Here is a 23,947-nt window from a genome sequence, read left to right on the forward strand (position 1 = left end):
CACGGATCGATCCGCGGTGTCCCAGCTGGTACAGTCCCACCCCCTTAGGCACCTTCTATCTAGCGTGCAAGTAGGGCGGCGCGGGTGTTCAGCGGTGAAGCCGGCACTAACGAGCCCTCGCAGTCCCTTCCCCAGGTTACCGACCCCGCCGACTATCGATGCTGCCGAAGACTATCGATCAATCCGATGCCGCCGATACCGTCAAGCAACCCCGCCCGGCACGAGCCGCCGCTATCCAGGTAAACCCCATCGCCAGCCTACTTCCTCTCTCACCTTGGCCCTGGTATGCGCTCCGTAGCCCACCGCCGCTGCCGTCGCATCGTCGCCCCTCTGGGGCCGCCGCTGCTTCCATCCCGCGGTGCTACGCCGACCATTGGCCGTCCGCCATATTACCGCCGTACTGATCCCGCGTTGCTGGTGCTCTGCTCTGCCTCTGCTACGACCGTTGGCCGTCCGCCATCCTACCGCCGTTAAGCCGCCGCTGCTTCCGTCCCGCCCGCTGCTACGATGAGAGTTGGCCGCCCGCCATCCTACCGCCGTTAAGCCGCTGCTTCTACCCCGCCGCTGCTTCCATACCGCCGTACCAATCCGTCCGTTACCCGACCACCGTTCAACCGTCCTGACGATACCTCCTCTGCCCCGACGACGGTTAGCCGCCGCTGCGCCCCCTCACCATCTTGCGACGGAAAGCTGCTGCCCGCCTAGTACCTCCAGCCGTGTGTGCGTGTGTTCATAACACATAAATAATCACCCTTATCGCGAGTTTTATTTTCACCCAAAAATATTCACAGTTTTTGTTCACCCTATCGCAGAGGGTGGCGAAACAATTTTTCGTCTACGAAAAAGATTTCACTTTATCGGCAACTCTTTGTTCGGGCGAATTGAACAGCGGGGAAACCCAAATTTTTTTTACTTATATTTTACAGGCGAACGAGAGGAAAACAAAATGTAAGTAATTTTTTGTTTTGAAATTTGGTACTCTTATAATTATATGTACTTTTATTATTAGAAATAAATCAATAAATAATGCACAATCGGAAGCTGAGTGGAAAAAATTGAAATTCCTGTATTGCTAAGTATGTAAATTCTATTTCGGTTCCAAAACGCTGAGCACCTCACTGAAACAAGATTGGCTAAGGCCCGCTTCAGGGTCCTTTCCAACGCAGTTTCCCTATACGAAAAAACGAACACATTTTGCTTCAATGGTGGCAAAGAGATGGTAAGAATCTAGCAAATATTAAAATGCCGGCTTGTTTAGCCTGTAATATTGGCCGAAGCTAATTGAAAAAAAAAATTTACTTGTTATTCAAAAGTGTTCAAAATAGTAATTAGCTTACAGTGAATCACTTAGCGCCAAAATGTTAGAACTGTCCCTTAATTGCCTCCGAATTGCTTTCACATTTATATTCTCCTCGCGCTCAATTAATACCTAAGTGCAATACTTAACATTATTTTATAAATTTTGTATCTCTATTTTTGTTGTCCTTTAAGGAAAGATATGCTTGGTTACAAAATTTGCACAATTGCAAGTAAATTATTTGTTCACTTCTAATTCACAATAGAGCATCAGCTGTTTCGAAGTGAACTTTTGTTCGCCCGAAATTGCCGATAGGCGGAAAAAAGTTCACCCGAACAAAAGAAGTGAAGGCGAACACTTTTCCGCGTGAACTTCGTGATAAGGGTGATTGTGTATTTATTCGGTAGGAGTTTGTGGGACCTTTACTCGACTCTGGATTGACTGAGAGTTACCACATCCTTAGACAAAACCCACCTCATACCTGAAACGATGAGGGATTTTCAATCGGTGGTAAACAGTTTTTTTATTTCAATCAGATGTTTTTTTTGTGATGCGCCGGCCAGGGTTTATGTTTGCGGTACGGTTGGTTTTAATGCAGGGAATGGCTGCAGCAAGTGTATACAAACTGGGACGAGAGATTACAATACCACCAATTTCAGTACTGCTGTAGCACCACCTAGGTCTGATGAAGATTTTAAACTTCGTAGATATGGAAACTACCACAAGCCAATGCCACACAACTGCTTATCTTTGGAAACAATAGGTATTAAAATGGTTCCATAATTTCCATTGGAGCCAGGTACATTGGCTGATCTGGGAATTGTAAAAAAAAAATGTCGAAGTCTCCATTAGAGGGCCAAACTAAGAATTTTAAACTAAGATCGGAGAATAAAAATATTATCTCTTCGCGACTTTTTTTTTTCGTTCCGTATATTCCAGATGAATTCGCACGTAAACCTAGAAGCCTTGAAGAGTTACGGAGGTGGAAGGTCACTGAGTTCCGCTAGTTTGTACTATATACGGGAACTGTCGCACTAAAAGATGTTGTCCCTGAGTAATACTACTGTTTGCTCATTGCTCCTATTGGCTGCTCTATGTCAAGGAAACTTATGAAGATAACTTAGAAGTTGCTTCAAACATAAACATAAAGCACTTCGTTGAATTATTCCCAGATATATATCTTGAGAATTTATTCAGTTATAATGTACATTCTCTTCTTCACCTCACGCAGTGTGTTCAAGAAACTGGATTTATAAATTCGTTTTCAGCATACCCGTTTGAAAATTTTATGCGAAAACTAAAACGTTACGTAAAAAAGCCTTTGAAAAATTTAGAGCTGATCTACAACAAAGTAACAAGGGAAGTGTTTGAGATAAAAATGGAGGAGCTAACAAAAAAAGGTTGAATAAATATAGAAAGATCATTGGGATTCAAACACCAACATATCTTCTTAATCTTAAACCTAAAAATAAATATTGCTTGCCAAAAACAGGAATAGCAATTGCAATTCAATCCTTGATAGGCAAGTTCTTTATGGAAAACGATTGCTAAACTGCGAAACATTTTTGACCGAACCTTTGAACTCTTCGGATATATTTCACATTTTTGTATCTAATTCAGAAAATTATGTAGGGGAAATTTTCAATATAGATTTGGTTTTATAAACACTCATGCGGTTACCGTATGAAAATAAACATATTTTCATTCGGATTATTCACACCAGGAAATTGTAAAACATAAACAATGAGTAAAGGAAAAAAATAAGTAAGAGGGTTGTAAAATCATTTTCATTTCGTCTATTCGCGTGACAATTATTATCAATTTATTTGTTTAAAAATTATTTCTGTTAAAGGAAATTTTATTTTTCTAATAGAGTAAAAAATATAACCACATAAGCAGATAAGCTGAATAGCCCAATTATAAAGTTCCTTTAACCATTTGTTTAGTTTCAGAACCAGAAGCATCTACAATTGCAATATTACAGAATGACATTGGAAGCCTTAAAGATGATATGTTATTACAGTTATAGTTATTATTCTTATTGTAACACTGAGGGAAATGGCTTGCCTGTTGTGTCAATTTCGCGATTGATACCGAGGTATTTCATGCAAAGTTATGGACGTGGTAACATAGATTTCGCTCAGTGCAATGATTATTATTATTATTTCAATTATTGCTTTCATTACTAGTAATGTTATTTTATTTTAATGCAGAAAATGTAACAGAATGTAAGACAATGCTTCAGCAATTGATCAATTCCCAGCCAAAATCTAACATTATTTTGACAGAAATCAGCACCCAAAAGGATATACGCTCAACATTTCCCATAAAATACTTGCACGAACTTAGAAGGGTCGATGACGAAAATCCGGACAGATATGTATGTAAATTTCTACGAAAACAATAATTGTTAATTAATTATTAATTAATTATTAATATTCACATATTGCTTATGCTAGTTACCTTATCCTTTTATTCCTTTTTTCTTACTCCCAAACAAATAGGTGGATATCTTGAGAGGCATAATAGGTCAGCAGAAATTTTTTTCCAAACGGTTTTCAAATATTGTCAGTGGCGATGTCATATTAAAACTAAATTACGACGGTGTCAAAAACATGATTCCATTAAAAAATTTTCAAAAACTAAATAATGTCTTAAAACGGAAGGATATGATGAGAAAAGCTACATTGCAGACATAAGAAATGCCATCAAACTCCTTAAGGGGCATCTTTTCAAGAAGCAAACTATACTAAAAAAATCAAATAGGTCAACTGAAAACTAACTCCTTATACGTACGTAAATTTTGAGCTATATTTATAGAAAAATAAATGAAATAATTTTAATTTTGTGTATTAAATTTGAAATGTAACAATTTTGAATGTAGTAGTAGTATATAGTAGTAGTATATATTTATTTTTTCCAAAAAATCAGATACAGAGTATTACTTATGCTTTTGCGTACATCAAAACACTTAAACAAATAAATTAAAGTAGATACTAGCGACAATAACAGAGTATGTTGTATGTCGTACCACGTGTTAAATAAAATACTATCGAGTTACAAAAATTTATTTAATAATAAGTCTCTAATTTTAAAGCTTTTCGCTAGAAACTTGGCCAGAGTCGAAGTTAAATCCATTTAAACTGACAACCACCTTGGTCATGTCTACAGTTCTTTCACCAAAGTAAAGGGAACGAATGTTGTTATATATCGGACATGTGCCATAAATAAAAAAAAATAAATGTAAGGCGTGATAACCTCCGAAGAGATCTAAGGCCGAGCTTCTCTTCCAATTTGCGTCGTGCTCCTCTTGATTTTTCCCTACAAATTGGCCGGACGGGACCTACATGTTTTATGCCGACTCCGAACGGCATCTGCAAGGCAGATGAGTTTTCACTGAGAGCTTTTCATGGCAGAAATACAATCGGAGCGCTTGCCAGACACTGCCGAGGGGCGACCCCGCTTAGAAAAATTTTCTTCTAATTGAAAAATCTTATTTCTAAAATTTTGATGTTGCTTTGCCCGGGAGTTGAACCCAGGGCATACGGTGTGATAGGCGGAGCACGCTACCATCACACCACGGTGGCCGCCATTATAGATTTTTGCGTTTAGAGTCAACAAACCTCCACGTGCCCGGAGAATCAGCCTGGCTGCATATGCATTGTAATCATCAGTGAAATACATACTCTCCATCGGCACAAGGGCCGGGTAAAGGTCGTGGGTAGTTGACATCCGAGCCATTTCGAGGAACCTATTTGTATTATACTCAGCTAAGCGTTCTAAGCGCGAGGAAGTGAAGGACTGTATATTAGCTGATGGCAATTGCGCAATAAAAGGTAGATTGACGGTGTAAGCAAGTTCTTTCCAAGTTTTTATCCAAGAAATCCCCAGGTTGGAAGTCTCCTCTGCTATAATACGCGGGAGTCTGTCATTTGATAGGCTAAAGCAACGAGTATGTAAATATACAGATGCAACATGTAGTTTGGCGTATTAGAGGGAAGGAAGATCAGTTTCTTTACGAAAAACTTCTTCTCAACTTGGTCGAATTCGTTAACCCCATACCTGTGCGCCGTAAAACGTAATGGACCAAGAAGCAGTCTCGAAGATTCCGAGGGTTATTAATATAGCTCAGCCACGTTGCGTTAATAGCGTTTTTAGCATCCACTAGCTTTGAGTCCAAATGTTTATTAAAAGATAGTTGACAAGTAAGAAGTGCACCTAAGTATTTGTATTCGTTAACTACTTCAATAACTTCGCTACCGTAGATCCCTTTCCATGAGCCGGGGGCTCTACCACTTTCCTAAATACCATGATTTTTTACTTGCTCAAGTCGACAGTTAGTGCCCATGGACTACAATAGTTGTAAAGGGAGTTTATCATTTCCTGTAGCTGTTCAGGTGATTCCGCAAGCAAGACCAGATCATCTGCGTACATAAGCACCTTCACATTAATGTTCTTAACCCTGACACCCCCGCACAAATAGTCATTTAGGTCATTTAAATACAAAGAAAATAGAACCGGGCTTAAGAGGCAGCCTTGGCGGACACCGTGATTAACAGGGAAAGGCTCTGACAGATTGCCATCAAATAGAATTTTGCAAGACGTATTAGCGTAGACTTATATTAAAATTTCAATCATATGAATTGAAAGACCACAGGAGGCTAGTTTATAAAAGAGCATGTTGCGGGGAATCGTATCAAAAGCACACGAGAAATCTACAAAAAAGGCAAAAGTTCTTTTATTACGTGAAAAATTGAGTTGGGCAATGCTTGAAAGCACAAAAATATTGTCTATTGTCGAATAGCCTCTACGAAAACCGGACTGAGACTCACTTAAAATACTGTTACAGTCGATCCAAACATTTATGCGATAAAGTAAAAGCCCAGAAAAGATTTTATAAATAGTGTCTAGCAAAGACAGACCTCTGTAATTTGTAGTAGCGTTAGGCTCACCTTTCTTAAAGAGGACAATCAAGATGGAGGAAATGAAAGAAGAAGGAATCTGCTTTCTCAAATAAATAAAGTTTAGGAGTGCCAAAAGTTCATTGAGGAAAAATTGGGGAGCAAACTTGTAAAATTCATAACATACGCCATCCTGCCCAGGGGCTTTTTTGCATTTGGTACCATCCATAACCAATTGTAGTTCACGCAATCAAAAGGAGCATCAAGCGAGGGGTCAGAAAGCTGGGGCATTGCCCAGTGCACGCAAGAATCAATGTTATTACGTTATAGGAGTTCTTTGAAATGAAGATAGAAGTCACGGATATTAAGGTTACAACTTACTTTACAACGGACCTTTTTAAGTGAGTTTTCTAGCCGCCACCAGTCACTTGACTTCCTAACGCTATTAAGCTGTTCAATTTCCTTACATCGCCACTCTAATTTCTTCCTATTACAGAGCTTAACATATTTTTTCCGAAGAGTGAGGTACTTAATCCTATCGCAATCCTATATAGGAACAATTTTGAATGTATCATTTCTTTAAACTCCTAAAACCAATTTTTTCTTGCACCAAAGGTAATGCAAGGGGTAATGATCGCTTCATTATTACAATTTCACAATTGAAAGAAAATGCTTCTTGGAATGTATCATTTCGTTTAATTTCATCAATATATTTTTTCTTACACAAGGGGTAATGTATCATTTCATTATCACAATTTCATACATGAAGGAAAACGCTATTTGGAATGTGTCCTTTCGTGTAACTTCTATATCACATTTTTCTTGCAATGGGTCATGAGTTAAGCTACACATTACTTTCCTAGGACATGGGCTGTGTTAAGATTCATCAAAGACGTAAGGTTTAGAATAGATGAACTTTGCACTACCATGCATTACCTTTTCCCATTGGGTTAATATGGTAGGTGTCACACCCATTTTACAAAGTTTTTTCTAAAGTTATATTTTGCGTCAATAAACCAATCCAATTACCATGTTTCATCTCTTTCATATCTGGTATAGAATTATTGCATTTTTTTCATTTTTCGTAATTTTCGATATCGAATAAGTGGGCGTGGTCATAGTCGGATTTCGGCTATTTTTATACCAAGATAAAGTGAGTTCAGATAAGTGCGTGAACTAAGTTTAGTAAAGGTATATAGATTTTTGCTCAAGTTATCGTGTTAACGGCCGAGTGGAAGGACAGACGGTCGACTGTGTATAAAAACTGGGCGTGGCTTCAACCGTTTTCACAGAAAACAGTTATCGTCATAGAATCTATGCCCCTACCAAATTTCACAAGGATTGGTAAATTTTTATTCGATTTATGGCATTAAAAGTATTCTAGACGAATTAAATGAAAAAGGGCGGAGCCACGCCCATTTTGAAATTTGCTTTTATTTTTGTATTTTGTTGCACCATATCATTACTGGAGTTGAATGTTGACATAATTTACTTTTATACTGTCAAGATATTAAATTTTTTGTTAAAATTTGACTTAAAAGAATTTTTTTTAAGTGGGCATATTTGTCATCCGATTTTCCTAATTTTTGTTTAGCACACATATAATAATAGGGGTAATGTTCCTGCCAAATTTCATCATGATATCTTCAACGACTGCCAAATTACAGCTTGCAAAACTTTTAAATTACCAACTTTTAAAAGTGGGCAGTGCCACGACCATTGTTCAAAATTTTACTATTTTTCTATTTTGCGTCATAAGGTCAACGCACTTACCAAGTTTAATCGCATTATCCGGCTTGGGTAATAAATTATCGCACTTTTTCGGTTTTTCGATATTTTCGATATCGAAAAAGTGGGCGTGGTTGTAGTCCGATTTCGTTCATTTTAAATAGAGATCTGAGATGAGCGCCCAGGAACCTACACACCAAATTTTATCAAGATACTTCAAAATTTACTCAAGTTATTGTGTTTAAGGACGGACGGACGGACGGACATGGCGAAATGAATTTCTTTTTTCGCCCAGATCATTTTATATATAGAAGTCTATATCTATCTCGATTAGTTTATGCCGTTACGGATTACCGTTATGCGAACAAAGTTAATATACTCTGTGAGCTCTGCTCAGCTTAGTATAAAAATAGGTAGGGCTCATTCCATTTCAAGACACCCGGTCCGCGCAGGACATGATTTTTGATTTCGATGAAATTTTAATATGTTGTTCATTGGTCAAAGTAATGAAACACCTGTTTTTGATTTTGCCTCAAACATTTTTTTTTTTTCGGATTTATCGGCAATTGAATTCCATAAAATGCAGTCGGTATTTTATTCACCTATTTTTTCAACTGTCAATAACTTTGTCAAAAATTATCCGATTCTCATAATTTTTTCTTTGAAATGTTCGTTTTTATATTTACTTTTATATAAATCTATAAACAATAGCATATAGTTAAATAAAAATTTTGTCTAGTATTTAGTAAAAATTTATGACTTCTTTCAAAAATTAATTTCTCAAAAGACGTTATTTTTTTTTTTGCTTAAACTTTTTCTATATTGAGTGAACAGTTCATAATTGAACTTGGCTAAATTCCTATTAGCCGTAACGTGTTGTTTTGGAGATATGAATTTTTGAATATTAAACATTTTGTCCCCCATTTATTGATGCAATGCATTACAGCATACAATAACTTTGTCAAAAGTTAACCGATTCTTATGATTTTTTCTTTGAAATGTTCGTTATTACTTTTAATTTTATATAAATTTATAAACAATTGCATATAGTTAAAAAAATAATTTTTTTAGTATTAAGTAAAAATATATGAGCTTTTTTTCAAAAATTAATATTTCAAAAAAACTGTTAATGTTTTTTGTTTAAACTTTTTCTATATCGAGTGAGTAGTTTATATTTCAACTTGGGTAAATATCCATTAGCCAAAGCTCGTTGTTTTCGAAATATGAATGTTTGAATATTAAACTTTTCTTTTGCAATATATTGATGCAATACATATCAGCATACAAGGCGATCAATGCCAAATGCTTAGAATTATTTAAAATATCACATTTATTATTGAAAACATTCATTTGTTGTTATTTTTCAGAATTGCAGTGATTTTGTAGTAAATCGGCGGCATATTTGCACATCACTTGCCGCCGTGTTAATACAAAATCACAATAATTCTGAAAAATAACAACAAATTAATGTTTTCAATAATAAATGTGATATTTTAATTAATTTTAAGCATTTGGCATTGATCGCCTTGTATGCTGATATGTATTGCATCAATATATGGCGAAAAAAAAGATTAACATTCAAAAATTCTTATTTCGAAAACAACGAGCGTTGGCCAATGGATATTTGCCAAGTTGAAATATAAACTGCTCACTCGATATAGAAAAAGTTTAAACAAAAAACAATTAACGTTTTTTGAAATATTAATTTTGAAAAAAAGCTCATAAATTTTTACTTAATACTAAAAAAATACTTTTTTTAACTATATGCAATTGTTTATAAATTTATATAAAATTAAAAGTAATAACGAACATTTCAAAGAAAAGATCATGAGCATCGGTTAATTTTTGACAAAGTTATTGTATGCTGTAATGCATTGCATCAATAAATGGGGGAAAAAATGTTTAATATTCAAAAATTCATATCTCGAAAACAACAAGTTTCGGCTAATAGGCATTTAGCCAAGTTGAGATATGAACTGTTCACTCAATATAGAAAAAGTTAAAGCAAAGAAAAGATAACGTTTTTGAGAAATTAATTTTTGAAAAAGTTATAAATTTTTACTAAATACTAAACAAAATTTTTTTTTAAACTATATGCTATTGTTTATAAAGTTATATAAAAGTAAATATAATAGCGAACATTTCAAAGAAAAAATCATGAGAATCGGTTAATGTTTGACAAAGTTATTGACAATTGAAAAAATAGGCGAATAAAATACCGACTGCATTTTATGGAATGCAATTGCCGATAAATCCGAAAAAATTTTTTTGAGGCAAAAAAAAAAAAAACAAGTGTTTCATTATTTTGACCAAAGAAAAACATATTAAAATTTCATCGAAATCAAAAATCATGTCCTGCGCGGACCGGATGTCTTGAAATGGAATGAGCCGTAGGTACTTTGTGTGAGGATGCAAAGTTTCACGTTTTTTGTGGTCTGCATGTAAAAACTATGACTACGAATCACGTATTTCAAAAATATATGACGTAAACGTAACTATTTGATGAAATTTGTTGAAATTTCAAGCTTCTAGCCGCAAAAAAGGGGCAAAAATTACAGTTCATATGGGGTATATAATATATATACCACCGATCTTTATGATTTTTTTAGACAACAGTATATGCTATATAGGTAAGCAATTGGTGAAATTTTAAGCTTCTAGCTGTTGAAATGGGACAGATATTGCGAAAAGTTTCTTATCTGAACAATCGGTTGAATGAGATTGTTGGCTTCGCAGAACGTTCGGTGCGCGGAGATCCAATATAATTGAAAGAAAAAAGAAAACACAAATAATTTCAATATTAGTATTGTATAATAATTGATTTATTATTTGTTAAGTGGGTACAATTAAAAAATGTTTGTGATGTGGCGGGACCGCAGCAATTTACCTTCTTCCTTCGTGGTTGAAATTGAATGGAAAGTGATCTCTGTGTTGTCGAACCGGAGATCGTGCGGGGGTTTTCCAAGGGATATTTGTTATCCGATGGAAAACTAAGTTACCTGTGTTAGTGTTGCATATATGTGAACATACATAAATGTGTATGCATGTGGATGTGCAGTACATGAAAGTTTGTATAAATGTATTTGCACTAAATAAATTATGTATTAGAGTGGCCGTGTTTGCAGTATAAAAACATTTAGGTTCTGACTTAAACATGCCGTCCCCCTTGCGGTAAGCAACATCTTAAAATGAAAGAAGGTAATGCTGAAGAGGTCACGCGCACGTATTACTTAAAACTAGATACAATATGTTTGTATTATTGAATGACAATTTGTTGGCTGATCACGTCCGGACTTGTTTGCATATAGTAGCCGCTGTAGGAAAAAGAAGCAACATATTAAAGCTGAAAAGAAGAACGGGTTATAATTCAACGCACATTATACAGTATACATATTTGGACTGTATTTATCTCTTTTGTGTTCCGAGATTTTTCGTAGTCTGGACGTCTCCGTTCCAGATTTCGACGAATGTAAATAAATTTTCCATCTGGACAAAGAGGCCAAGTCTCTGTTCCAGATTTTAACTTTATGTGGTTAAATGTTATATCCAGACGAAGAGGACGCGTCTCCGTGCCAGATTTGATTTATTTTGTTAGATTATGTGACAATTAATTTTCCATCTGGACAAAGAGGCCAAATCTCTGTTCCAGATTTTAACTTTATGGGGTTAAATGTTATATCCAGACGAAAAGAACGTGTTTCCGTGCCAGATTGGATTTATTTGGTTGTATTATATTTGAATTTAAATTTTTGGTTTTATTTAAAAAAATTAAATTTGGTTGGGTGGAGAACGCTGAATGGCATATGTATATGAATTTGTTTTATATTCGTATTGACCCTCTGACAGGCGCTTATAGCAGATTCACCATGTGCAGGGAACTGCATATGGGTTGTCCAAAGTTCGTGCAGTGATGCATTTGCAACAGCGAAAAAGAATGACCGCGTGAGCGCACAACTGTTTATCAACGGGTTATTGATCACTTTCTAAATCCTCCCTGAGTACATCCTATCTCTTCTTTATATTAAATTTCGTATTTCTGCATTGGAATCATACGTAGAAAATGAATAAATTACACTTGCGAGTGATTAATTCATAATTTTTACTGAATACAATAAATAAAAATATGTATATTCGAATCTGATCGAAAATTTATAATTTGGTTTTTATTTTAGTGATTTAATTTGTCACAAAGTTTCCTGCCACCCAAGAAAGTTTCGCATTTTCCAACTAAATTTGTGGATTTCGGTGAAAATATGGTATGTATTTGAAAAAATTTTTGTCGCGAAAAAATTCAAACCTTTCGAGTTTTGAACGATTTTCTTGCAATTCGTACTTATTTTGCAATATTTTTCAAGAAAGTATTCGTGAAATCAGTAATTACATACATTGAAAAAAATTTGGAACGGATCATGTTCCACTAAAACACCCATATTAGTGTGAAAGAAAAATGTTCGCACTGGCAATACCATACCGCGTAGATGAAATGTCATGTAAATGACAAAAGCGAAATGTAATTACATAGTAAACATGCCTGTAAGTAAACATAGAGGAATTTTGTAATTTACATTAATTGTATGATTTCACTAACTCGTATTTACTTTTCTTTTCAAATCATTCCAATTAAATGATGTCCCTGTGTGTACATATGTATATAGACTATGCTGAAAATAACACCCAAGAAGGGATTTATGTTGCAGTGATACCGGTCGCTGCACAGGCAGCAAAAATAAAGAGTAGGCAAGAAAAAACCTTATCGACTAATTAATGAGTGCGTCCATCAGGTGTGCATATTTTAGTTGATTAGGAAATTCGGAATTAAATGCTTTGTGCACAATTGTGTTATTTGAGTGAAAAATAAGAACGTTATTTGTATTGTTTTTGGTTCAATTGCTGTGTCTCACAATACCCTACAAAAAATGTTGCAAGCTATTATGAGAAATACGAAACAGCAATTAAACTCTAAAAATATTATTCCGGTTTAAAATAAATACGTAAATTTGCTTGCAATTTCAATGCTACGCATTATTAATACTCTGAACGAGTGGTGGGTTTATATCCGATTGCAATAGAGGTTTATACTTACTTGCGAATTTGGTTTTTAATGAAAAATAATGGAATTTAATAAGAAAAAATGCTTATGTATTGTAGTTGTCCAATTACACCAACTTGACGTGAAATTTTGTCAAGTTGTTGTAGTTGTACCTTGTAATTGAAACATTATTAAACCATTTGTATTTAGGTACATTTTGATGAAGAAAATAAAGATGGTCGATTTTTAAAATGAAAATGGCGAATTGAATTTATTTTCATTTTCTACATTCTGATTTTCGATTAATTTTTATTTAAGCCGATAATTCGAAGTGGCATTATATATTTTAAAGAAGTGGAATGTCCTAATTTAAGGATCGGTTTGGTCATCGGTGGATATCTCTCCACTTGTTTCATTGGCTGGTGGAAGTAGAACCAGTTTGGCCAAGGGCCTTGTAATTTAACCTTTTTCAGTCGTAATGTCGACAACTCGTACAAGGTCGTCTGGTCCCGGGTGGAGTTTGACCACTCTTCCAATTCTCCATTCGTTTGGAGCTACATTGTCGTCTTTCACGACGACGAAATCCCCTATTTTGATGTTTGCTTTCGGGTGTTTCCATTTAAGCCACTTTTGCATTTCTAAGAGATATTCTCTTTTCCATCTTTTGCAAAAGGTTTGATGCAAAGCTTTTAATTTATGCCACCTATTGAATATAGAGGCAGGATTCTCATTGGAATCTATTTCTGGAGGAGCGAGAAGATGTCCGCCTACCAGGAAATGACCAGGGTTTAAGGGTTCCTCTCCACTTGTTTCATTGGATGGTGGAAGTAGAACCAGTTTGGCCAAGGGCCTTGTAATTTGACCTTTTTCAGTCGTGATGTCGACAACTCGTACAAGGTCGTTTGCTCCCTGGTGGAGTTTGACCACTCTTCCAAGTCTCCATTCGTTTGGAGCTACATTGTCGTCTTTCACGACGACGAAATCCCCTATTTTGATGTTTGCTTTCGGGTGTTTCCATTTTACCCGCTTTTGCATTTCTAAGAGATATTCTCTTTTCAATCTTTTGCAAAAGGTTTGATGCAAAGCTTTTAATTTATGCCACCTATTGACTATGTAGGCAGGATTCTCATTGGAATCTATTTCTGGAGGAGCGAGAAGATGCCCGCCTACCAGGAAATGACCAGGGGTTAAGGGTTCTAAGTCCGTGGATTCGTTCGACGCTGGACTTAATGGTCGCGAGTTGAGGCAAGCCTCTATTCGACAATGTAGGGTTGTGAATTCCTCAAAGGTATATTTATCCCTACCTGCCACTTTTCGAAAGTGGCTTTTGAAACTTTTTACTCCTGCTTCCCACAGACCTCCCATATGAGGAGAGGCAGTAGGGATGAAATGCCATTACAGAAGTTGATGATCATATTTAGACAATACGTTCTCACGCGAATCAGCTATAAATGCCTTAAACTCAGATCTAAGTGATCGCGAGGCTCCGACAAAGTTAGTCCCATTGTCGGAATATATATTTTTCGGACATCCTCGCCTGGCGATAAATCTGAAAAATGCCGCGAGAAAGGATTGGGTACTAAGGTCGGTTGTGGCTCCAAATGTATTGCTTTCGTAGTAAAGCAGACAAACATAACCTTTTGAAATTCGACACCCTCTACCTCTATAACTTTTTATGTCGAATGGTCCTGCAAAATGTACCCCTGAATTATTAAATGGTCGGGAAAATGTGGTACGTTCCTTGGGAAGGTAACCCATAAGTTGGGTTTGTACACGTTTTTTATAGATTGTGCAGACCTTACAATTGTGAATGATGGATTTTATCATATTTTGAACCCTAGGAATCCAGTATTGGGTCCTAATAAGCCTAAACATTAGTTGATTTTCTCCATGTAAAGCGATTTCATGGATAAACTGAACTAAAAGGCAAGAAAATTTGCATGTGTAAGGTAGGATTATTGGATGGCGTTCATTGTATGGTAGGTCTAGATACGCGCGGATGCCACCACCAGTCCTTATAATGCCATACTTTTCTAAGAAAGGGTCAAGAGGAAGCACTTCGCTTTAACAATCTACTAGTTTGCCTGATATCAGATTTTTGTATTCTGTGGGATAAAACTGTTGTTGCGATTTCGATTTCATCTGATGAAACCAGATACGACGTTTTATTAAAATAATATTTTGTCTTTGGAGACATAAGACATAAGATATCACCCTTAAGGCCCTGGGTAGTTTCGAAAATCTATCCAGAATATCAAAATCCGTCTTGGTCGTTACTGCATGTGCTTGCACTCGTTTCTCCTCGATGGTTGTGTTGTAAGTTATATCTTGTGTAGGCCATTTTGAGATGTCTTCTTGTAACCAAGAAGGTCCCTGCCACCACAAGCAATTGTTGACCAGTTCATGTGCTGGGAGTCCTCTGCTAGCCATATCGGCTGGATTTGATCCCGAATCCACATGACGCCAATTGTCATTTCCGGCCTTTTTGGCGATTTTCGTGATACTGTGTGCTACGAAAGTTGACCACGAACAAGGGGGCTTTGTATCGAAGCCAGTACAATCGTGGAATCGGTCCATAAATAGGTTTTTGTGTTCCCTAAATTGAGATTTCCTGCTAATGTTTCCATCATTTCGGCGAATAGCACTGCTCCACATAATTCCAATCGGGGATGGGAGATAGTTTTTACAGGAGCTACTTTAGTTTTTGGCAATAGCAAATTGATTTGGACTTGGTCGTTTGATTCGACGCGGACGTATATTGCCGCAGCATACGCTTTCTCCGATGCGTCGCAGAAAGCGTGTATTTCCACATTGTTGGTTGGAGAAAAGTGTGTCCAGCGCGGTATTCGAATGTTATCAATTTCGGGATAATTTTCCATAAAAATTTTCCACCGTTCGGTAGTAGTTGGTGATACTTCTTCATCCCACTTTGTGCCTTCAAGCCAAATGTTTTGCATAATGATTTTGGCTACGATGACTATTGGAGCAAGCCATCCCAACGGGTCGAAAAGTTTTGCAATTGCTGATAAAATCGTTGTTTTGGTTAAAATCTCATAATTTTCCATGGGCTTTGCGATGAAGTAAAATTCATCCTTATGTGCATTCCACCTGTTTCCTAGTGCCTTCACTGAACTTGCGTCTTCGAATTCCAGGAAATCTTTGTTAAGGAGATGTTTTTTAGGGATATCCTTTAGTATTTGGTCGAAATTGGCTGTCCATTTTCTTAGTGGAAAGCCGGCTGATTGCAATGCCTGAGATATTTGATCTCTGGCAGTAATTGCTGATTGGATGCAGTATCCACCAGCAAGAATATCATCCACATACATGTATTCCCTTAGTATTGTGGATGCAATTGGAAAGGTGTCTTCGACATCATTTGTCAATTGTAAAAGTATCCTTATTGCTAGATAAGGAGCACAGTTAACCCCGAATATCACAGTCTTTAGTTCGTATAGGCTGACAGGGCTTACAGAGCTAGTACGGAATACTATGCGCTGGTATTTGGTTTGGTTATGTTGTACCATAATTTGTCGGTACATTTTCCCGATATCGCTATTGAAGACTTATTTGTAAAGCCTCCAGGGAAGTATAAGGATAGTTAGGTCAGCTTGTAGCGTAGGACCTGTATACAAAACGTCGTTCAGACTTACTCCGTTTGCGGTCGGACTAGATGCGTTAAAAACAACGCGAACTTTCGCGGAGGTACTTTCCTCCTTGATGACGGCGAGATGAGGTAGAAAATAATGGTCAGAGGAGTCTGGTGGCACACAGCTCTTGATCCTTGACATATGTCCTAATTCCTCGTATTCGGTCACAACTCGATTGTACTCCGTTTGTAAAGCAGGATTTTTCGCGAGGCGTGTCTCGTTCCGGAAGAACTGAGAGCATGATATTTTGAGAGAAGGCCCTAGGGATATATTGGAAGGAAATTCTCGTTTAAAAGGGAATGAGACTGTGTATTTCGCGGTATTATCCCTAGTGGTGGTACTTCTGTATAATTCCTCGCATTATTGTTCGTCCGCATTAAAGCGTTTGTTTTAAGGGATTTCTTCGAGTTCCCAAAAGGCGGATAATTGGTTATCCAATGATACGTCACTGTAATAAGACACGATTTATTTGGGTTGCTCTTGAACATCTGTACGGCCTGTAAGTATTCAGCCGAAAACAGTTTCTTGTGCTAAGAGCGTACCAAGTACATTCTTCTGCAATCCGTTCAAGATGATTTGAGGGTAAATGTCCCCTCCAAGAACTAGATCCACTGGTTCGTTGACAAAGAATCTTTTATCGGCCAACTCGAGATCAGGGAATGATTGTCTTGTCATCGCACTGATCTGGCATGTTGGAAGATCCCCTGTAAGCTTTGGCAGGACAAGAACTTTTGTGGTAAAAGATAATAATGGGTCAATTAGTGACCGCAACTCTATTGAACAAGACTCTTTGACCTGTGCAGAGAATGAGTTAGTTATACCGGAAACATGAGCGCGAATTTTCTTGGATGGCAGATTAATTCGACGTTTGAGACGTTCGGTAACAAATGAACATTCAGAACCAGAATCAATGAGGGCTCTGGCTTAAAAATTGGTATTGATATATTGTATGTTGACACGAGCGGTACCTAACAGTACACCAGCGGTATTATGCGCATGGCAAGATTTCACATTGGAGGTTTGCTTGTCATTGGACTAAATCCAAAGTCCTCTCTCGTGCTTGTCGCGATGTTAAAGGGGAATCATCTTCCTTACTTGCATGAACTGCTGCTTTTTTGCTGAATTTTTTGTATATGTAGGGGCGTATTGTGTCGAGAATGGCATGTACTACAATTATAAGAACTAATACATTTCGACACGTTATGTCCAGAAGACAAACAATTCAGGCAGCCATTATTGTTTTTAATAAATTCAATTCTACGAGCAGGTGTAAGTTTGAGGAATTTAGCGCCGGTTCGTAGTTTGTGGTCATTCGTGTTACACATTTTGCAATTAAAATTCTTTGTGCTTGTTTGGAAGCTGCCAACATTTTTATTATGAGGTTCAGGGGTTTTGGTATTTTGGGGCTTAAAACTTTTCGAAGTTTTATTACCTTTGTGACCAGACACGTTTTCTAACGCAAGAAATCTATCGGATAGGAATTTATTCATGTCCTCCCATTTTGCTATATCCGCTTTGTTCCCTAAATACTGTTCCCAAAGTGAAAGGCTAGTTTCGGGCAATTTTTCTGCGCACAGGTACACAAAAAGTGCATCCCATAAATCTATCTTCTGCCCTTTTAATGCATTCATGCAATTATTTAATTTTAATTGTAAATCTCTAATAGATTTACCGCAATCCGTTTCAATAGGTTTTATTCCGAAGACAGTGTCGAGCTGAGCCTTAACTAAACTACGCTTGTTTTCAACCTTTCAGTGAGGTTCTTCCACGCTATTTCAAACCCTTCATTTGTGACAGGTGCGTTGCTAACAATTTCGTTGGTCTCCCCCTTTATTTTCTGACTGAGGTAATATAGTTTCTCAATCGGGTAAATATCGTCGTTCGAAATGTAAATGGCCGTAAACATATCTCGGAATGTTGGCCAAGACAAATAGTCACCCTTGAAGACTTCGGTATCACATGGAGAGAGGCGAAGATGGTGTTTGCGATCAGTCTGTTTTTGAACAGGCTGGTCAATTTTCTCTGTTTTTGCTTTATTAAGGGTCTCTGTCTGAGCCGACATAGCAGACATACATTTAAAATAACTAGCCAGAGAGAGCTTATGGTTCTTTTTTATGGCTTTAATTTCTTCTTTGAACAAACGCGCGGAGATTAACTTGTCATAGGGGTTTTTGGTTTTACCCACATATTTTTTAACTCTTCTTGTTGAAAGGAAAGAGTGTGTTTATCAAGATAAGTCACGTTACCGACATATGATTCGAATTCGACAATTGCCTCAGCAAAAAGTATGTATGCATCCATTTTTACTTATGATATGTATACATATAGATAGAAATCCGGAAGATATAATGTATACTTTTGAGGTAAAAACATTTTGTTGCCCTCTCTGCTCAGCTAGTGTTATGGAATTAATTACCGGGAGTAAGGTAGAAACCCTCAGTTGCGTTTTGATCGGTGGTAGAAACCCACCGAATCGTATACCTAGCTAAGTGCTACCGCAAGTAAGGTAGAAACCCTCAGTTGCGTTTTGATCGGTGGTAGAAACCCACCGACTTGTATACCTAGCTAAGTGCTACCGCAAGTAAGGTGAAAACCCTCAGTTTCGTATTGATCGGTGGTAGAAACCCACCGACTCGTATACCTAGCAAAGTGTTAACGCAATTAAGGTGAAACCCCTCAATTGCGTAATAATAGGTGTTAAAATTCCACCGACTCGTATAACTAGCTAAGCTATTGAAAAGAGAGCTAGAGAAAAGAGGGCAATAAAGGCAAAGGCCGACTAAAATGCAATGCACTTTTTTCAAGTTTTCACTATATATTTCTTTTAGCGTAATTCTGTATGCGCGGATGTATATAAAAAACGCCGATTCGCCACCCACACAGATATAATGGTAATTTTTTACAAAAAAAAAACCTGGACTTCGTTGTGTAGACCAATATATGTTAAGCCGAAAAAAATAAGGAAAAGTGTAAAAATAATAAGCGACAAATGAGCAGTTAAAATTACTACTGAATTTTTTGTTGGGTATAGGAACCAAAGTGAAGTGCTGTTGTTGTTGTTAAAAATTAACAAACAACGAAACTAAAAAGAATGTATGGTTATGTGAAACCGAAAATAGTGCAGTTTAAGTTAAAACTAAAATTATTTCTACTAAAAATTCTGCACTATGTTACCTTAAGCTGTGTCAGCAGAACCTTACCGCGGGTGGGGCGATAATGCTGATAGACAAAAGGCCTTTTTAACAATTAATTCACTTTAAAAAAAGTTCACTTAAAAAAAATTTTGCGCTGTAAATTATAATCACGTACCTTGATTGTTGTTGCGGCTATCTGTGATTGGTGGTGGTTTTTGTTGAAATTTGTTTAAAATCTCGAAGGTCTTGTTGTGTTGTGCCGAAAATTGATAATGATTTGCCTTTTTTTGTGATGTAGACTGTAGGTTCAAGTTCTGGTCACTTGTACAATTTCTCGGTGAGAACGGACCAAATGTTGGCCTCGCAGAACGCTCGGTGCGCGGAGGTCCAATATAATTGAAAGAAAAAAGAAAACACAAATAATTTCAATATTAGTATTGTATAATAATTGATTTATTATTTGTTAAGTGGGTACAATTAATTTACCTTGTTTGTGATGTGGCGGGACCGCACCAGTTGACCTTCTTCCTTCGTGGTTGAAATTGAAGGGTAAAATGGAAAGTGATCTCCGTGTTGTCGAACCGGAGATCGTGCGGGGGTTTTCCAAGGGATATTTTTATCCGATGGAAAACTCAGTTACCCGTGTTAGTGTTGCATATATGTGAACATACATAAATGTGTATGCATGTGAATGTGCAGTACATGAAAGTATGTATGAATGTATTTGCACTAAATAAATTATGTATTAGAGTGACCGTGTTTGCAGTATAAAAATATTTAGGTCCTGACCTAAACAAAGATACATACTATATATACCACCGATCTCTATGATTTTTTCAGACAACAATATATGCTATATACGTAAGCATTTGGTTATAGTTGAAGCTTCTAGCTGTAAAAATGGGGTTGAAATTGCGAAAAAATATATATATACTATATATATACTATGTATACCACCATATATATACTATATATATCACCGATCTCTATGATTTTTTCAAACAACAATATATGCTATATACGTAAGCATCCGTTGAAATTTGATCTTAAATGGGGCAGTAATTACGAAAAGTTTCTTATCTGAACAATCGGTTGTGGGGGATATATACTATATATAGACCGATCTCATCCATTTTTTCAGACAACAATATGTGCAATATATATGAAAGCATATGGTGATGTTTGAAGCTTCAATCTGATAAATTGAGGAAGATATGACAAAAATCCTCTTTTTCTGAAAAATCGGTTGTATGGAGGATATATGCTATAGTGGTCCGATCCGGCCGGTTCCGACAAATGTCCAATCGGACATCTAAATACACCCACTCACCAAATTTTATCAAGATATCTCAAAAATTGCGGGACTAGTTTGCATACAAAGAGACAGACGGACAGACGGACATGGCTAAATGAACTCAGCCCTTCATCCTGATTATTTCGGTATACTTAATGGTGGGTCTATCTATTTTCCTTTAAGGACTTACAATTTTGAGATTCGTGCCAAAGTTAATATACCATTTCATTTTCATGAACGGTATAAAAATAGGTGGGTACTTTGTGTGAGGATGCGAAGTTTCACGTTTTTTGTGATCTGCATGTAAAAACTATGACTACGAATCACGTATTTCAACAATATATGACGTAAGCGTAAGTATTTGATGGAATTTGATGAAATTTGAAGCCTCTAGCCGTAAAAAAGGGCAAAAATTACAGTTTGTATGGGGTATATAATATATATACTGTAGCATTCACTCATTAAGTTTTTCATTCATTTGGACAAACATATATTTCAACCCGTTTTGGAATGCCTTAAAATATATAGACTCTTACATACATATTCATACAATTGTACATACGTATATTTTAGCTCGCTTTGGTACGGCATAAGATTCTATTGACACATTCATTCATTTGTACAAACATATATTTTGTACACCGTGCATCATACGGTAACCTGATCCTTGGCATGTCACTGTTTAGAGCTTGCTCACGACAAGCCTTTACCTGTAGACAAATTATTAACATGATTCATTTATGCTTGCGTTGCGCATTCCACATCCAATTTTAATTAGGCTTAGAATGCAGTTCCCAGGGAACTGAATTGAATGTATATGTATGTTATACTTAGTGTGTAAGTATTAGTGTAAGTAAGTATTTTAACTCATAGACATTTTGTATAAAAGAAAACAACTTTTGAATAAAGACGAGAATTCAACCTGTTGCCGTTTCAATTGGCAGTATATTCTGTCTGGTGCCATTAACTGGGCACTGCAACCTAGATTTCGATTTTCTGTTATCCGCAAACATTACATGCCGATCCTGCCAGTTCTGCTTAGGCAAACTGCTGTTTATAATGCAGTCTGCTAAACATCTTTAGCAGGACGCTCCCAAACATTACATGTCGATCCCGCCATTTCCTTATTATCCTTTGGAACTGCTGAATTAAATAGGCAGCTTTCCTCGTCTGCTGCTTGAAATATAGGCAGACTTCCTCTAAAAAATCCTGCAAAATTTGAAACAGGACAAAATATCAAAATTACGGCGATATAACAACAAAAATAAAATATCGAGGAATTACCGATAAGAAGACACGCATAAGGAAGATAGCAGATTATTATGAACACATGGATTTGAAGCGTAAGCGTAGAGAAGTGGAATAGAACTTGGCCTGCAGACACACATCAAGAAGATAGCACTTGGTGTTTAGGCAGGATCCCTAACTTTTCTAATTGCGATCCCCGTAATGCAACTCTGCGATTCGATACTCGATACTCGACTTTAACTTATAGCCACCCACACCATCCATGTGCATGCATGTACATGCACGTGTATGTGTGCTTTTGTCAGCACTCATGCATATGCATGTCGGGGTTGATGTGTGGGTGCCTTTTCCCTCCAAAACGGAGGATTTTCGGATCAACGGTTATCGTTTTCTATACAACCGGCCTCTTGGATTCTAACAGCCAACGCGTACACATCTGCTGCCAGCGATCTCTGCCGTTTTTCGACACTACAGTCAGGTAATATTGTAATTAATTTATTTTATTTCTACCCAATAAAACAGATTATTATAACGAGAAATTCTCGTCTTATCTGCTTTCTTTTATCCACACGCATATTCCCATCGAGATCGACCCGGTGCGCCCACCTCTCGCAAGGATCAGACGCACCCCGGCCGAACATTTGGTCCTATCTCCCCGTAACAAGGAACTAGCGCCTATATACAGTCCACATCCGTACAAAACCATTATATACACGCTTGGTGATACACTTTGGTGATAAAATTATTTTGGGGATACTCAAAAATCAAACACAAGCTGATAAACACGCTTGGTGATACACTACAACTGACTAACAAAATCTTGGTAAAACACTGAGCAAAGGACAGCCAGCTAAAGCAACTGCAACATCACAAGCCAACTTGCCACATCAGCACCACAACACATCGCCAATAAAAGTAAGTGCAATATTTCTTGCCAAATTTTTTTTTGGTTATAATAAAAATAAAATAAAATCGTCTAAAAAATATATTCCGAGTGCCACACGCGTAGTGACTGTGATTAGCCGCGTAAAGTTTGAAAAATTTATTAGTGTCGAAAAGAAAATTAAGTGCAAACGCGGCACATTAACGTTGTCTTAGATTCCTTGTGACTATCTGGTCTGTCCCCCCACCAGCGGTAAGGCTCTCCAGACACAGCACAAGGAAGAGGTGCATATAACCTCACTTCCACAAAATTTCACGCCATTCGATTGCGGCAAAATTCAATTTCTTTTTGCGTCACTATTATTTTCACTAATTTCTCTAATCAATCTTTGTTACACAGTTTTGTTCTTTGTTGCATAAGATTTATTTCACGGTTTCACACTTTTTCGCCGAGGTTTATATCAACGCGCGCACTTATTTTTATACTCAGTTGAGCAGAGTTCACAGAGTATATAAACTTTGATTGGATAACGGTTGGTTGTACAGGTATATAGGAATCGAGATAGATATAGACTTCCATATATCAAAATCATCAGTAACGAAAAAAAATGTGATTGAGCCATGTCCGTCCGTCCGTCCGTCCGTCCATCCGTCCGTCTGCCCGTTAACTTTAAATTTTGAGGTATCTTGATGAAATTTGGTATGTAGATGCCTGGGCACTCATCTCAGATCGCTATTTAAAATGAACAATATCGGACTATAACCACGCCCGTTTTTTCGATATCGA

At 36.9% G+C, this 23,947-nt stretch overlaps 1 protein-coding gene across 1 annotated transcript in view; it reads right to left on the reverse strand.

The window, feature by feature from the left end:
- Ca-alpha1D (Ca[2+]-channel protein alpha[[1]] subunit D) overlaps positions 1-23,947 on the reverse strand; it is a 6,221,746-nt gene that overhangs the window by 467,824 nt on the left and 5,729,975 nt on the right. The gene's annotated exons all lie outside the window — the stretch shown is intronic.

Source organism: Eurosta solidaginis, chromosome X (assembly GCF_040869045.1).
Source record: "Eurosta solidaginis isolate ZX-2024a chromosome X, ASM4086904v1, whole genome shotgun sequence".
Lineage (NCBI taxonomy): Eukaryota > Metazoa > Arthropoda > Insecta > Diptera > Tephritidae > Eurosta > Eurosta solidaginis.